Below are 17,188 nucleotides of genomic sequence, written 5' to 3'. Positions count from 1 at the left end.
CTTCGGCTTGAATGTATGGATGTGAACGGCACGGATAAGGTACAGGTAGGGATAGTAAAAATATTCGCGCTCGCAAATATCTGCAGATAAAATCCGTGACGGATACTTAGTATCTGCGGGTATTTATTATCCGCGGATAACGGATATTTTAATACCTGCTTATAAACGGGTTGGATACGGGTATCTACTATATGTACTCGCGAGTACCAATTACCCGTAAAACATTAAAATTAAAATTTAATTTATATTTTATTAAGTTAAATTTAATTAAAATTATATTTTATTAGGTTAAATTTAATTAAAATTAAAATTTAATTTAATTTAATTATACTTTATTTTATTTTTATAATTTTGTATTAAAAAATTAATAAACTATATATATGTTTTAAGTATATACAAGTATACGAGTATCCACGGGTTTTAAAAAAATTTGCGGGTATTTTTTAAGCGGATACCCAGCAGGTAAACAGGCGGGTAATAGGCAGATTTTTTTTTTGCGGGTCGGGTTGCGGGTAGGCACTATCCGTATCTGACCCGACCCATTGTCATCCCTAGGTACAGGTAGTAATTCCCTCGTACTTTACTTGCTGGATAAATATATGCCTTGTACCCATATCCATATCTGTCGGGTATCCGTTATACGGGTATCCACATAATTTTTTAATATCCATGGACATCCACGAGTACCCGCGGATATTTACAAAAAAATAAAAATAAATATTTAACAATATATTTTAATCGTAAATTTAAATAAAATACAATAAATAAGATTCATAAATTTTAAACAAAATCCAAATAACACATTAAAATAGTGATAAAAAAAATAACTCATTCAAAATCAATGTTATTATTTTAATCATATTTTTTTATTTTTTTTAATTTAAATTAGAGTATAGAGAGTACGGATATCCACAGCTACGAATATTATGATACTCGTACCCACCTCGTTAACATGCAGGTATTAAAAATACACATACTCGTTATCCCGTGGGTATCAATTTACAATATTTATTTCCTATCTGTTGCTGGTTTTATTCGTGGATATCCGCGGGTACGGATTTTTTTGACATCCTTACTTGAATGTAGCAATAATTTGTATACTTTGGCATCCGTCGAGTGTCATTTTAATAACTCTTTTTAATGGGACTGTTAGGCTATGTTCGCTCGAGGTGATTTGAATAATCAGCTGATTTGAGACGATGCACTTTTAATTAAATTTTTATTCGATTATGGTGAAACATAATGATTTGAGAGGAAGGATTTTCTAAATCTAATAAAAACTCCATCTTCTCATTGATGAACGGATTTGGATGAATAAAGTTTCATTTTACCAATTTATCCCCTTACACATATTTTCTTTTACCCTAATGTACTTGCTTGTCATTAATAATAGTTATTATTAATAATATATGTATATAATAATTAAAATATATATATATATATATATATATATATATATATATATGTAACATAATAATTAATAATATATATAATTATTATTAATAATATGTGTATATAATAATTAATAATAAAAATTAAAATATTATTAAAATTTAATATTTTTATTTATAAAAAAATTATTTAATTTTATTTTTATTAAAAGGGTAGTTTGGTAATTTTAAAATTTTATTTATTATAAATTTTTTTTAATCTATCACATCATTCAAATCACTCACTAACTTTCACAAAATTCATCTTCAAATCCATTCACTTTATCCTCTAAATTCACTCAAAAAAACACACATATTCATCTACACAAATCCACATAAATCCATCTTCACACTCTCCTTTAAATTTATCTTCTCAAGCAAAGAGAGCCTTAAAGATAATTTGGACTCTTTATCTCAATACTCTGATCACGAGATATGGAGGTAAAACCAATCATTCTCTTTATTTTGTGTTTAACTTTTCCAATGTAGCCTAATATTTGGTCAATATGAAGGTTCTTGGGAAATGTCAGTTACGAGAAGTTGTCTGAGAGAAATTTGAGGGTCTAAACTCCCCTGGTAACATTGCCAAAGTTATGGTAATCAAGGTTTGAAATTTCAGTTGGGTTTTGCCACGATAAATAATATTGTGTGAAATTGTGCAGAAATGAGGTTGATGCAGCCACAGTTGTGGATGTAAACTATTTTTTTGTTTTTCCTGGGTGATAACAACTAGAAAAATGTTATGTAGTTGTTGAAGATGGATCAAACTAAAGCATGGGACAAAGGCAATTATTTTGTTTGGGGCGTGCACTTTTAGGATGAAGCAACTGCATCAATTGATAATGCAACTAATTTGATTCTTCAAAAAATAATCAGGCACCAGTGTAAAATAGACTTTTTATACCGGTTAAAAAAGGCTTTTTATACCGATTCTAGCATCGGTATAGATGTAGGCGATATAGAAGGTTTGATCTTTCTATATCGGTTCCATGGCAGGTATAAAAAAATATTTTTTATACCATTTCTAGAAAGTCCTCTTGGAAATGGAAAGTTACATAAGAAAAAATGACTTCTTATACTGATTATAATTCCAACCGGTATAACAATTACACATTTTACACCAAGTATGACCTCAACCGGTATAAAATGTGATTTATTATTTTTTTTATGAAAAAATCGTTTATGCTTTTTACCACATACCAAACTTGTATATAATTACCCAAAACATCCAGAAAACAAATCTCATTCAATCTAATATTTACATGAAATAGAATCTAATGTTTATATGAAATATAATATGACACTTATGCTTTTAATGGTGTTCATTTCATATTCATTCTCCCTAAATCTAAGTTTCAATCACATGCTTCCAAGTTTTGAATTAAAGAAATCATTTGATCCTATTTTGTGTGTTTTTCAGGAAAGATTAAAGAGAACTCAAGAAGAGTGAAGGAGAAAGCAAGAAATAGAGAAGAAAAGGAGGAAAATCTGCTACAGGTCGCTCAGAATTAAGGTGTTTCGCTCAAGCTAGGACAGGCTCGCCCAAAAGTTAAAGTCTTCTCGCCTAAGCGAGACACTTGCCGCCTTTCTCGCTCAGGCGAGCTTGATCTCGCTTAAGCGAGATTTCATGAAGAAGCCAAGATGCAGTTTTCAGTTCTCGCCTAAGCAAGAACATGGTCGCCCAAGCGAGACCTTTCTTCAACCTGAAGAACTCTATCTCGCCTAAGCGAGAATGAGTGGCCCAAGCGAGACCCTTCCTTCATGTTGAAGTACTCTATCTCGCCCAAGCGAGATTCAGTAGCCCAAGCGAGAGTTCGGGCTGTATATATATTTTGGAGGTTCAGAACTGCAGATTAGCTGGAGATTTTGGGAGAAGAACTGATCCTTGCTGCAGAGCGGTGACCACGAGCAAACACAGATCATATTTCTTCTTCTTCTTTAGTTTTTAGGATTTTGATAGCTACCATGAGCGGCTAATCTCTTTCCTTGGGATTGAATGTAATCTACTCGAACTTGGATGTAATCTGGTGATATTTATATATAGCATTTCTGTTTTACTCAATATGGGTATTATTGTTCTGCTCTTAATGCTTACTTCTATCTGATCAATAGATGTTTTGATTTTGATTTTTAGATCTGACTGGAAAGTATTTCTGAAAATCTGATTTGAACAATGATACTTGATATACTGTGATGCTAGGAATAGATCTCAATATATCAATTGCTTTTAACACTCGATCCTAATGCTTGATAGTTTGTTGAATATGTGAGGAATCAATATTCAGGGAACTAATCTTATGAATTTTATACGTGAGGGATCGGTATAAATGATTTTTGAGTGTGCATCAATATTGGTATTTTCAGATGTTATATATTGTATTCATCCAGATTACAGACAAGGGAGATAGATGAAATTCAATACCAGTTTCTTTTACTGAACTTTTATCTAATTTTCTGCTTTTACTGTATTTGTTTATGCAAATTAGTTTAAACATCAATGATCTATCAAATTAAAATTTCTGTGTATATATATATATATATATATATATATATATATATATATATATATATATATATGCTGATCGAGATAATTAATTATTTTAACTGAATCAGTTCCTCGTGGGTTCGACACTCTTACTTCAATCATTATACTACAATTGACCTTTGGTACGCTTGCCAAGAGATCAACAAGTATTTTTGGCGCCGTTGCCGGGGAACGGTGTTCTTTTGAAACTTCTAGTTATCTCATCCAGCTTTATGTATATTTTTTTCTTTATTAGATAGCTTATTAAATTTTCCCTTTGTACTAATCCTTGCTTGAGTTGTTTTGATTTATGCTCTTAAGATGTCAGGTTCCTGAAGATCGATTAGCATTTGACCCGGAGATAGAAAAGACAGCTAGAAGGAACAGAGGCAAAAGCAAAAAGAAGCAAGGAAAGACAAGGAAAGAATCTTCCAGTACTTTCATCACACCTCAATCAGAAAACATGGAGAATCAAAGACCAGCTCCAGCCAGGAAGACACTTGGAGACTATGCTATGCAACAAGGGCCGAGATATTTTTCTAGCATAGCAATACCATCCACCACCAAAACTTTGGAGATGAAGCCAGCTTTCCTCAACTTGATCAATTCTCATCAATTCACTGGAATGGATAATGAAGATCCATACACTCATCTCTCTACATTCTATGAATTGATAGGAACCATGGGCTTTCAAGAAGGAGATCTTGAGCATGTATACATGCGTTTGTTTCCTTTTTATTTGGCAGGTAAAGCAAAGGAATGGCTTAAGTCACATCCAAATCAGAGTTTGAACAGTTGGAAGGATGTTGAGGAGAAATTCTTAAACAGATTCTTTCGACCATCTCGCTACATCAAAGCCGAAGCTGATATTTTAACGTTTAAGCAAGGACCAGATGAGCCATTCTATGAAGCTTGGGAGCGGTTCAATTCCTTATTGAGGAAACGCCCAAATCACGGATTCGAGGATATTGCTTAGCTGAACATATTCTGTAATGGTCTGAGGCCTGACACCAAGATGATATTAGATGCAGCAGCAGGTGGAACAATGATGATTGTAGATGCAGAGCAAGCAACAAGAATCATTGAGGCATTAGCATCCACAGATCATCAAGCTTAGCATAATAGGCAAACTGTTTAGAGGAAAGGAGTGCTTGATCTTAGTACTACAGATGCGATCTTACCTCAGAATAAAATTCTGACTCAACAGATTGAAGCATTAACAAACAAATGTCTAAATTACCAGAGCAGTTGCAAGTTGTGCAATCTTCTCCCAATCAACAACCCATGAGATGTGACTTTTGTGGAGGCGATCATCCAAATGGTCATTGTTCTTATCAGAGTAGCTCACAAGGAGAAGTTCAATATGTGAGTAACCAAGGAAGACCAGGAAATTTCTCCAATAATAACAACTTTTCACAGGGGTGGAGAAACAATCCAAATCAGAATTTTGGATGGAAGCAAGATGTTGGTCCTTCAAATAGACAACCTCCTTACCAACAGCAACAACAACAGTATCCTTCTGTGCATGACAGAACAACTAAACTGGAGGATACTTTAGAAAAGTTTATGCAAGCTTCTTTGACCAATCAGAAAAATACAGAAGCTTCAATCAGAAATCTTGAAGTACAGGTTGGACAGTTGGCTAAGCAATTATCAGATCAGCAAGCAGGTCAATTTTCGGCCAACACTCAGACTAATCTGAAAGAGCACTGTAATTCAATTACTACCAGAAGTGATAAGATTGTGGGAAGAGGGATTAGAGACAACCTGGTTGTAGAGGAGGAGGTGTTGGAGGAACCAGAGAGAAAGAAAGAAAAAAATGAGTGTGAGGGAGAGGAAGAACTTTTATCTAATTTTCTACTTTTACTGTATTTGTTTATGCAAATTAGTTTAAACATCAATGATATATCAAATTAAAATTTCTGTATATATATATATATGCTGATCGAGATAATTAATTATTTTAACTGAATTCATTCCTCGTGGGTTCGACACTCTTACTTCAAATCATTATACTACAGTTGGCTTTTGGTACGCTTGCCAAGAGATCAACATAATACTACTCCAAAACGAATTACTTTATAAGTCATAAAACACCTAACATCATCTTATATAAACACTTAAAAGAAACGAAGCCCACTGCTCACGAGCTTCCTTCAAGACTCCTTGATCCATTGGAGATGTGTCATTGAAAATCTACACTATGAATGGTTGAGTCAATAATCTTTTAGTGATAAATACTTAAGATGTGATTTATAAATTGTACATATTACCATATCCCATGAGTCAACAATGTTTGCGGATATGATTCTATGCATGTGCCTCATGGTATAATATCCACACTCATAGCTTCCCGGTTGACGTGAGCACTACAAGTTAAATTCATATAATATCATAAATTTGATAATTGTATTTCAATAGTTTGAAGATTAACTACTTACAGTTGGCGCAATGAATATAATAAGCAGGTTTAGATCTATCCTAACCGTGAATTACTTATATTCTATATTCCTTATTTATATATTCTATATTCCTTATTTATAGCCTATATTAATTATATATATTATATTAATAGATTAACTCTTAGAGATTTTATTTTAAAATGTAAAGTAAGATAGAGTAAAAAATTAAATTTCCAATCCTGTATTTAATTAGAATAACCTTTGCCACCAATTTTTTACTCAACTGCTACAAGATCTACAATTCCATGAGCTTGGGCTTCTGCTGCTGACATAAAAACATCCCTTTCCATGTCTTCCGATATAACCCATAAAGGTTCGCCCGTTCTTTGTACATAAACCCTTGTGATAGTTTCATGCATTTTCAGTAGCTCTTGCAACTTCTTTTTAGAAGTGATTTGTTGTCCTTGCAACTTGGAATGAGCCTCAACCGCTCTGTAAAATTTAATGTATATTGAAATTGTGCCTAATATGGAACTTAGTAAAATTAAATTATATAACACAAAATAAGTTAATAAAAAAACTTACACTTGTAATGTACTTTTAATTTTCAAAGTGTTAGGCTTCTTGTGTAATGAACACAAAAGAACCACAACAAACTTCTGAGGAAGAATTACCAACAACTGCCAGTGACCCCTACAGATTCAAATACCATTATATACAATTAAGTTTTAATTTTATGGACAATGTTTTAATTGTATAGTAGATAAAAATTAACCTCAATCTTAAAACTAAAGATGCTAAAGAGGGTTATATGGTACAGAATAAAAGAAAGTGGCGAAAGAGAAGCGACATATGAGATAAGGAAGGACAAAAAATTCACAAGCTAAATTACTTTTCTTGCAACCAAATGATAAAATAAGGGAAATCAAGTTAAAATAAGGTGAAAAAATTAAGTTAAAATGAAATCAAGTAAATAAATAGACGCGAGACTTTCCCTAGCATTTCATTTTCCTCTTCTAGACACGAGACTTTATTCTCTAATAATTCATTTGTGTATGCATGTTTATAACATTTATGGTTCAGGATTAGGATTTTTACTAAGGAAAACACTAATCAAAGTATAAAGACTCAAATAACATGAAAGACTATATAATTTTTACTAAAAGATTAGTAACTGATTTCTAAGCATAGAGTGCATCTCAGCGAGGTACTTACAAAAACTAAGGGATCTAAGACCTGTCATATCAGCAAAAGATAATTATATTTTACTCATCCAAGAATTGTGAACTAGGAAGGAAAAACACACCTCTTCCCTCCATTTCTGGCATAAGCATCGGCAACTTTCCTATTTCTCCCTCCCACTGCAACAAAATAATAAGGTTTTAATGAAACCGTGATAAATAAACATTGAAAAATAAGGTGAAGCCATTCAGTGTCCTTACTGCATGTTGTGATAAGATCAGCTACACAACAACTCTCCATAAAGGTACTATCCTTAACAGATGGAAAGCACATCTTTGAAAATGTCATCATCTCTTTCAGGCCAATTCTCATTATTGCAACCTATATATATATATATATATATATATATATATATATATGTATAAAATAAGAAAACCAACAAGAAACTTGGGGGAGAAAATTTCTGAGGCATCAAATCAATCCTTTAAACTTACTTTTGTGTTATTCCCCATTTCCAAGCCATCAACAAAACATGTCCCATTTGTTGAGATTTAAGTCAATGTGTATGGGCCTATGCATGGGACATGGTTACGTGCATGGGTTTATTTTCTGTTTTTCTGTTGAGTTTGTTACTCCTTTCTCAGTGTATATAAACACCAATGTTTTCATACTTCAATAATATGAGAAAGTCTTTATTCTCTATCAATAGCTCTCCCATTTACATGGTATCAAGAGCTCTTTACGGTCCAAGGACGTGAGTTGTGTGTGCCTGCAACCAATTAGAAGCTATGTATAGTGCAATTAAGTGAGAGTGCAAAGTGGAAGGAGTGGTGTCTTGGTTCGTAATCAAGAAAGGTTCATGTGCATTCTTGATCTGGTTCGTGGTGTAGCATGGCTAATATGGGTGGGATGATACAAGGGGGTCTACCTATCTTTGATGGTAGCATGTTCAACGATTGGAAGATTAAGATGAATGTGATCTTCATCTTTCAAGATGTGGCTGAAGTTGTTGAGCATGGAGTTTCACCACCGGGTGCGAAGGCTACTGATGATGATAAGAAGGCTTACAAGATTCAACACAAGTTAGATGGCAAGGCAAGGTACTTGATCTATCAATGTGTTAGCTCACCGATCTTTAATAGGATTTCCATGGCGGGCACAGCCAAAGAAGCGTGGGATATCTTGGTGGCTACGTATGGTGCGAGGGATAAACATAAGAAAGTGAAGTTGCAGGCTCTGCAAAGGCAATTCGAGTTCCTCATCATGGAAGAAAGTGACTCGGTGGTTGGGTTTCTCAACAAGATTCAAGAACTTGTTAACGGCATGCGTTCTTGCGGTGACAAAGTGTCTGAACAACATATCGTGAACAAGGTGTTGCGGTCACTTCCTCCAAGATTCAATCATCTTGTAATTACCATTGAAGAGACGAAAGATCTGGATGCCCTAACCTTCCAGGAGTTGCAACATTCGCTTGAAGCCCACGAGTTGCGCATGTTTGAGCGGAGAACCTATCAAGAGCAAGTTCTTCATGCAAGAACAAATGGAAAGCAAAAAAAAGATTCCAAGAAAGGATCTAAGACAAAGAAGAAGGGAGAGTCGGATGAGCAGAGGAACAAAGATCAGAAACAAAATTCTGGAGAAGATAAAGAGAAGAAGTATGACAAGAAAAAAGTCAAGTGTTATAACTGCCAAAAGTTCGGGCATTATGCACGAGACTTCTGGGATGGTGACGGAGCCAAGAACAGACCAAAGAAGAATGCGCGTGTTCATCTTGCAGAGGAAGAAAACTCTGATGAAGAGGCTGTTATGTTGATGGCTGAGACAGATGCGAAGCTTGACGGTGAAAATTTGTGGTACTTGGACTCTGGGTGCTCCACACACATGATTGGGAAGAAGGATTGGTTCGTGCAAATAAGGGATGTAAGTCAAGAAAAGATACGTTTTGCAGATAATAGTTCTCTCACAGCAAAAGGTACTGGTAGAGTTGTGTTGCGAAACAGTGATGGCAAGAACGTGATAATTGAAAACGTTCTATATGTGCCCGGGTTGAAATCAAACCTTCTGAGCTTAGGCCAATTGATGCAAAGAGGTTTCAAGATGATGCTTGAAGATAAATCCTTACGTGTCTTTGATCAAACTCAGAAGCTGGTTATACATGCTGGTCTGTCCTCCAATCGGACCTTTCAGGTTAAGATGGATGCATTGAAGCACCAATGTTTTGCTGCTGTCAGTGGCAAGTGCGAATGGCTGTGGCATCTCAGGTTTGGACATCTTAACTTTCGGGACTTGAGAGAACTTGGACAAAAGAAAATGGTAGTTGGTATTACTCATATGTGTGTTCCAGACGAAGTATGTAGAGAGTGCATGGAGTGCAAGCAAACACGGAGAAAATTCTCTAAAGAGGTATCTTTGAAAACTTCGGAGAAACTTGAGCTAATACATTCAGATATTTGCGGTCCATTGCCGGTTGAAACACCTGGGGGTAGCAAGTACTTTATTACTTTTACAGATGATTACACGAAAATGTTATAGGTGTATTGCTTGCGAAAGAAGAGTGAAGCGTTTGAAGTGTTTGTGCAGTTCAAGTCACTGGTTGAAAATTAGTGCAGCAAGCAGTTGAAGAGGCTTCGTGTTGATGGTGGGGGAGAATTCAACTCTCTTAAATTCAAGAATTTTTGTGCTGAAAATGGAATAGCTCATGAGGCAACACCACCATATACGCCGCAGCATAATGGTACTGCAGAAAGGAGGAATCGGACGCTGCTTAACATGGTAAGGTGCATGCTCAAAAGCAAGGGTGTTCCAAAATATCTCTGGGGAGAATCGGTTTCAACTGCTGCCTATGTTTTGAATCGTTCACCAACAAAGAAGCTTGATGATATAACACTAGAGAAAGCCTGGTCTAGTCAGAAACCGGATGTAACTCATGAGAGTTTTTGGCTCTCTTTGTTATCATCGCATTCCAGATCAAACACGGAGCAAACTTGATGACAAAGGTGCTATGGCAGTCTTGATTGGCTATCACGTAACAGGTGGCTATAAATTGTTTGATCCAAACTCTCGAAAGGTAATCATATGTAGAGATGTGGTGGTTGACAAAAGCTCGTGTTGGAACTGGCAAGAAACAAGTCAAGAAACTCAATCAGGTACATCACCAACAATTTCACTAACTGATGATGTTGAAGGCGATGTAACAGGGCAGCAGGAGCCTCATGTACAAACTAGAAGATCACAGCGTGTTACTTAACCACCTACACGTTTCAAAGATTATGAAGTTTTCAATGATCTAGCGGTAACGGAGAATGGATATTTCGTGCATTTCGCCCTGATAGCTGAGGTAGATCAGATAGAATTCTATGATGCTATTCGGGACACTCATTGGGTGCGAGCCATGGAGGAAGAGATTGAAGCCATAGAGAAAAACAAGACGTGGACACTGGTTGAACCACCACCAGACAAAAGACCAATCTCTCTGAAATGGGTCTATAAAATAAAAGCCAATCCTAAGGGTGAATTGTGAGGTACAAGGCGAGATTGGTCGCCAAAGGATTTCTCCAGAAAGCAGGAGTTGACTATGGAGAAATCTATGCCCCCTGTGGCTCGATTGGAGACTGTTAGAATCATTGTTGCAATGGCAACGTGGGAGGGTTGGTCCTTGCACCAACTAGATGTAAAATCTGCCTTCTTGAATGGGTATTTGGAGGAGGAAATATATGTAACACAACCATTGGGTTTCATAGTCAAAGGAGAAGAGCACAAGGTGTACAGGCTTAATAAGGCACTTTACGGGCTTAAACAAGCTCCTAGAGCTTGGAACCATCGGATCAATCAGTTCTTAGAGAAGATTGGTTTTATGAGATGTGTTTCTGAACAAGGGGTGTACACCAAGTGCTGGAAAGATCAAGACAGAGAAGAGAAAATAATAGTATGTCTTTATGTGGATGATATGTTGTTGACCAGGAGCAAGCCAAAAGCAATTGCAGAATTTAAGTCTCAAATGCATAGTGAATTTGAGATGAGTGATTTGGGAAGACTCAACTACTTCCTAGGCATTGAGTTCCAGTTCACAGAAGCTGGAACTATTATGCATCAGATGAAATACTCACGTGATCTTCTCAACAGGTTCGGGATGAAGGATTGCAATGCTGCAGTAACTCCAACGGAAATGGGTCTCAGATTAGAAAGGTGCACTGAGGAGGAAGATGTTGATCACACAGAGTTTCGAAGAATCATTGGGAGTCTGAGATACTTATGTAACACCGGACCCGATTTGAGCTATGGTGTTGGCATTATTAGCAGACATATGCAGAGCCCAAAAGTTAGCCATATGAATGCCGTGAAGCGAACCTTACGTTATTTGCGTGGAACGTGTAACCTTGGTATAATGTTTCCATGCAAGAAGCTAGGGGGTGAGATGAAGTTGGTGGGATTTGCAGATGCAGATTGGTGTGGTGACAAGGAAGACAGGAAAAGTACTGCAGGTCACATTTTTTACTATGGCGAAGGACCAGTATCCTGGAATTCAGTCAAGGAACCCGTGGTGGCTCTCTCCTCCTATGAAGCAGAGTATATAGCTGCTGCGCAGGCTGCGTGTCAAGCTGCATGGCTTAGGATGCTGTTGAAGGAGCTGAATGCAGGTTTAATCCAACCACCAACACAGTTTGTTGATAATAAGTCTGCAATAGACTTAGCTAAACACCCATCAGCTCATGGAAAAAGCAAACATATAGAGATGAGGTTTCATTTCTTGAGAGAGCAAGTTAATGACAAGAAGCTTGAAGTAGAGCACTGCAGCACAGAAGATCAGAATGCAGATATCTTTACAAAGCCTTTGAAGGCTGCTAGATTTTGTAAACTTAGAGAATCTCTGGGAATTGTTCGATTTTGACTTAAGGAGGCATGTTGAGATTTAAGTCAATGTGTATGGGCCTATGCATGGGGCATGGTTACGTGCATGGGTTTATTTTCTGTTTTTCTGTTGAGTTTGTTACTCCTTTCTCAGTGTATATAAACACCACTGTTTTCATACTTCAATAATATGAGAAAGTCTTTATTCTCTATCAGTAGCTCTCCCATTTACACCATTTGCATCCAATTTGTCAACATTAACAGAAACTAGAAAGGGGGAGAATGAATTGCAGTTACTAATTTACTGTATAACATACCTCCAGCTATGGCCACAACATTTTTCTGAGTTCGACGCCTTTAACATCCTGGACCTATTAATGATAATGCAAAAACCATATGCTTGAAGTGTATCTCACAACTTACTAGTTTAAAATTACTCAGGATTAGTAAACAAGTAGGAATAATCATTATAATTGAATGATTTTTCCATTAGGGTAGTTTTTGCTATTACTGATTACATAAGATTCCTAGGGATTTAGGCATATTTTTTCCCATTCAAAACTATTTTTCCAGGTTTTTCACTACTTTGTTACTCACAGCTGTCACATTGAAATAAGGAGTGCAAAAAAACTGAACCCATCTATCTGCTGCTGATTTGTTTTGATTATGTCCAACTGTTGCTTCACTAAATTTCTCCATTGCTATCTGTTCAAACAGTGAAGATCGCAGCATAAGTTGTTATCTATAAGTTTCCCTAAGTATATAGATTAAACAGTGTTGTATATCCTCTTGCTACCTCATTTGCTATGTTGGCCCCCATTAACACTGACCAATTGATTCCTAGTTGTTTGGTAATGAGATTTGAGATCATGCTTGGCCTTTCTTTCTTGACCTCCATCCCTTTGATAAAGAAATTCCCTCTGCATCTGCCCTTATTTTCCCTGCAAGCCTTTTGCATATTCCTTCCACGAATTGATGTGGGGTTACAAACACCAGCATGTTGGCATCCTTAACTACATAATCAACCATTCAGAGCATAATACAAGTTATCCATAAAACACAGTTTAAAAATCAAAATCGAACAAAGGTACACAGTTATGGAGTTTTGGGTTCTCTCTAATAAAAATCTTGGCTCTTTTGGTAGTAGGTGCAAGGTTTTATTTTTGGAAAAAAAGTGAACAATTTATTTGGAACCTGCAAATTCAAGGTCTGGATGTGCAACAACATTTTTACTGAGCTTAATCCCAGGGAGATACTTAACATTCTCCTGGCAAAAAAGAACAGTAAATTATTTAATATTGATTAAAAAAAAATAATACAATGTATGCACAATGAGAATGAAATGCTTGAGTGGCCTTACATTGGTTTTGTTGATAACATCTGTGAGCTTCTCCCCGATCGGTAATGTTTCTTCGAATACCCACATTCTCACTTCATCTGATTAAAAATCCGAGAATTCATTAATCGAAATACGAAAAGTAACATCCAAATTGAAATGATATTGTTTACTGTGAAGGTAAGGATGCTAAAAAACTTTTTTCGCCACAATACTAATTAAGAATTATTAGTGAACCTTTTTATTAAGACTAGAAAAATGCACATTATATATGGGTGCTCCCATTGTCATTATGTATTAAAAAGACAAGTACTAGATAGAAGTCACAATGACAACTTTTATGATCAAAATAAGAAAAAAAAAAAAAAAAGAGACGTCAAAACCCTACACCAATTTGCTTACATGTCCAAGATTAGGAGTAAAGCATACACCAATTTGCTTGAGCTAAATATACCAAAGACGTTGAAACCCCTTATCTTCGCCAAGCCTCAAAACAGTGCTCATTCACTTGACCTAGGTTTTCTGTGAGATTTAGAAGGTTTGGAATCGGTCAAAATGAAATCAATTAAACACAAGTTGTAACTTCATAATTGGAAAAATCAAACCAAATAAATACACATAAAAGCACATAGGGGGGCATAGTCATATTTCTATAGGATAATATTTCACAAATTATACTACATGCCTACTAAAAATTAAGACAGGAAGAAAATTAAGCAGAAAAGCTCAAGTACAACTTCCAGACTAGAGAAACATACGTATTAGTATATTACACAAATAGAGAGATCAACCAAACTCCCTCTCACTCATGACAAATGCCTGAATAAGACTTTGGGTTGCATGAGTTTGCTCAGGGGATCGAGATATTATAATTTTAGTTTCCACAGCTCCAGGCTTCCGGGCTTTGGATCAGTTATAGTAATATTTGCATCAGAGATTTGTGTAGATCACATTGTAAATGTCAAAATTCGTAAGGAATTATAGAATGATATCATCATAATCCCACCATCCAACAAATTATGTTCAAATTAAAAGTAAGGTTAACAAAATTTTCATTGATCATTTTTACATGTAATGTTGTGTTGGATTCAAATTAAAAATTGTTTTTTTGTAGTGCTTGTAGAACAACGTTTTTTCTATTTCACTTTTAAAGAGCTGAGTTGAAACTGCAAGAGGGAATGCAGAGCTAATTGAAAATGGGTTTTGATAAACACACAGAAATCGGTGAAATGCAAGTATGTTTGTTTACTTTCTGAAGGTGAAATGCAAGTATGTGTAAGCAGCAGACCTGAAATCACAAGATAATTATGTTGGAGAGCCCGAAATCTGTTTTGCAGAGGTTGATTCAAAAATTCTTTGAGTCTCTGCAAGTGTTCCTAAAATATGCAACATGTCAACTCCCATGCACAGAAAATGACAAAGAAGAAAGTTTTGTATAAGCCGCTACGTAGAGCTACGAGAATTCTCCCATTTTTCCATTTGAATCCGCACGAGAACTCATTTCTTCTCTCCTCCGTATCAAATTTTTGAATCGCTTTCTTTAATCCTTCGAATATTTGTCTTCATTCACCTCTGTGTCCTCCAACACACGTAAAACTCTCTTCATACTAATCTCTTCATACTAATCTCTAGTCAAAATTGGGTGTCTTCTACCCAAAACCTAATCCTTGAAAATGATTCCTCATTGGGACCTACACTCTGCTCTGCAATCAATTTAATATATATTTAGTCTTCATCATCTCATCACAACTCTCTTAAATTCTCTATCAGATGCTCCACAAAAGTAAATCCTTGGACAATAAGGAAAACAATCCATAAATGAGACAATGCTACGGAATATTATCAAATATGCATCATCTTCTATATTTTACTTTCCCTCTCTTTTTACCCTCTTCCCAATATTTTTAATATATCTCTGCAAATCAGTTTTCACCTTTTCAAAATCGCTTGCACGTATTTTACTTTCTCTCTGCCAAAGATTTTCATGTATCATCATTCACCTGGATGAAACTATTTACGTCACCAAAAAAAAGTTCTTAGCAGAAGGATTTATATATTTATACATCTTCTTGGACATACAAGCAGCATTCAAACTTAGTTTTCGAGATAAAAGAAACATATAGGACAAACATTTTTGCCCCTACGTTTGTTTACCCCTATGATTGCCAATGTCTCCTTAATTAATCAGTTACGACATATTGAAATTAACTTTCGAGGTTATAAAATACCCACTAATAAAAATTATTATTTTTGTAGTGTTATATTGATGATTGTACTTTTTGTTTTGCTCTTTTTAATTTTTATTAATATTTGTTGATATATTTTTATGTTTATATTATCAAACTGTTAAATGTCTTTTATATATATATATATATATATATATATATATATATATATATATATATATATATATATATTCTATGGATAATTTTTGTAGACATAGATATTGGAACGTATCTGTGATGGTTCCTGCAGAAAAATTCAGAAATAAAGCAAAGAGAGTATTGTGGGAAGATAGATCTTGTATTATTAGCACTTTTGGTCTGCTAAAGAGTACTTCAAAAGACATATGACAGCAAAAACGAAAAAGGGAACAAAATCTCTATGCTCAGGGAAGAAGGGAAAATTCCTCATACCAGAAAGGAGAGAAGTTATGCCATATTTCCTACCTCTAGTGGTCCCCTCAAACGTAATGGAATCCTTTTACTCCTAGTGCTTCTCCTAACAAACCTCTGCACCATTTCATCTTTCTTTGGATCCATTGCCACGTGTTTCCTTGATGTTTCCCCACTTCTGTATCATAACATTACCCTCTCCATCGAGAGGGACCTTGTCCACAAGGTCAAATAGAGGAAATTTATCTTGGATATATGAAACAAGTTCCCGAAGTGTAGTCGCCAGTACCCTTCCATTGGATCAAAATTTGAGGAACCCACATGTCACGAATCTGAATTCTGCGAGTGTCGAGAACAGCTAAAGGCTGGAACTGAGGGCCATGGACAATTGTAGTAAGTGGTAGAGGCATGTATTGAGAATCTGGGGTACCTTTACACATTTTTAGCAACGAAATATGGAATACAGGATGAATTTTAGCATATGTAGGGAGTTCCAACCTATAGGCAACAGTACCAATTCGATCCAAAATTTTGAAAGGACCAAAATAGCGCATGGATAATTTTTTATTGCGTTGCAGGCGCAAAGAATGCTAGCGGTATGGCTACAATTTCACGAAAACAAAATCACCAACATTAAATGTAACTTCTGAACGCTTTTTGTCAGCATTATGCTTCATGCGAGACTGAGCATGGGATAAATTATGCTTAAGTTGAGTTAGTAATCGATCCCTTTGCAGTAATTGAACATGAACATTAAATGGAGTGTCATCCCGAACAGAGTGAGGAATAATGGTTGGTGGGTCTCGACCAAATAAAATTTTGAACGGTGTCATTCCAATGGAGGTCTGAAA

General features: G+C 35.6%; 1 long non-coding RNA gene, 1 other non-coding gene and 1 pseudogene across 2 annotated transcripts; all 3 read right to left on the bottom strand.

Moving 5' to 3' along the window:
• Positions 1–4,807: 4,807 nt before the first annotated feature.
• LOC114182801 lies at positions 4,808–4,914 on the bottom strand. Its single transcript, XR_003604237.1, has one exon. It is a non-coding gene; the product is annotated as a small nucleolar RNA R71 (small nucleolar RNA).
• Positions 4,915–6,104: 1,190 nt separating this feature from the next.
• Positions 6,105–6,409, bottom strand: LOC114181502. The gene is made up of 3 exons (XR_003603825.1): positions 6,396–6,409; positions 6,228–6,323; positions 6,105–6,150 (listed from the first exon to the last, which is right to left on the bottom strand). It is a non-coding gene; the product is annotated as an uncharacterized LOC114181502 (long non-coding RNA).
• A 222-nt stretch (positions 6,410–6,631) lies between these two features.
• Positions 6,632–16,891, bottom strand: LOC114180816 (annotated as a pseudogene).
• Between the last annotated feature and the right edge of the window lie 297 nt (positions 16,892–17,188).

Source organism: Vigna unguiculata, chromosome 4, assembly GCF_004118075.2.
Source record: "Vigna unguiculata cultivar IT97K-499-35 chromosome 4, ASM411807v1, whole genome shotgun sequence".
In the NCBI taxonomy this organism is placed as follows: domain Eukaryota; kingdom Viridiplantae; phylum Streptophyta; class Magnoliopsida; order Fabales; family Fabaceae; genus Vigna; species Vigna unguiculata.
Note: the sequence above shows the minus strand (reverse complement) of the source record. Positions and strands in the feature narration are given on the sequence as shown.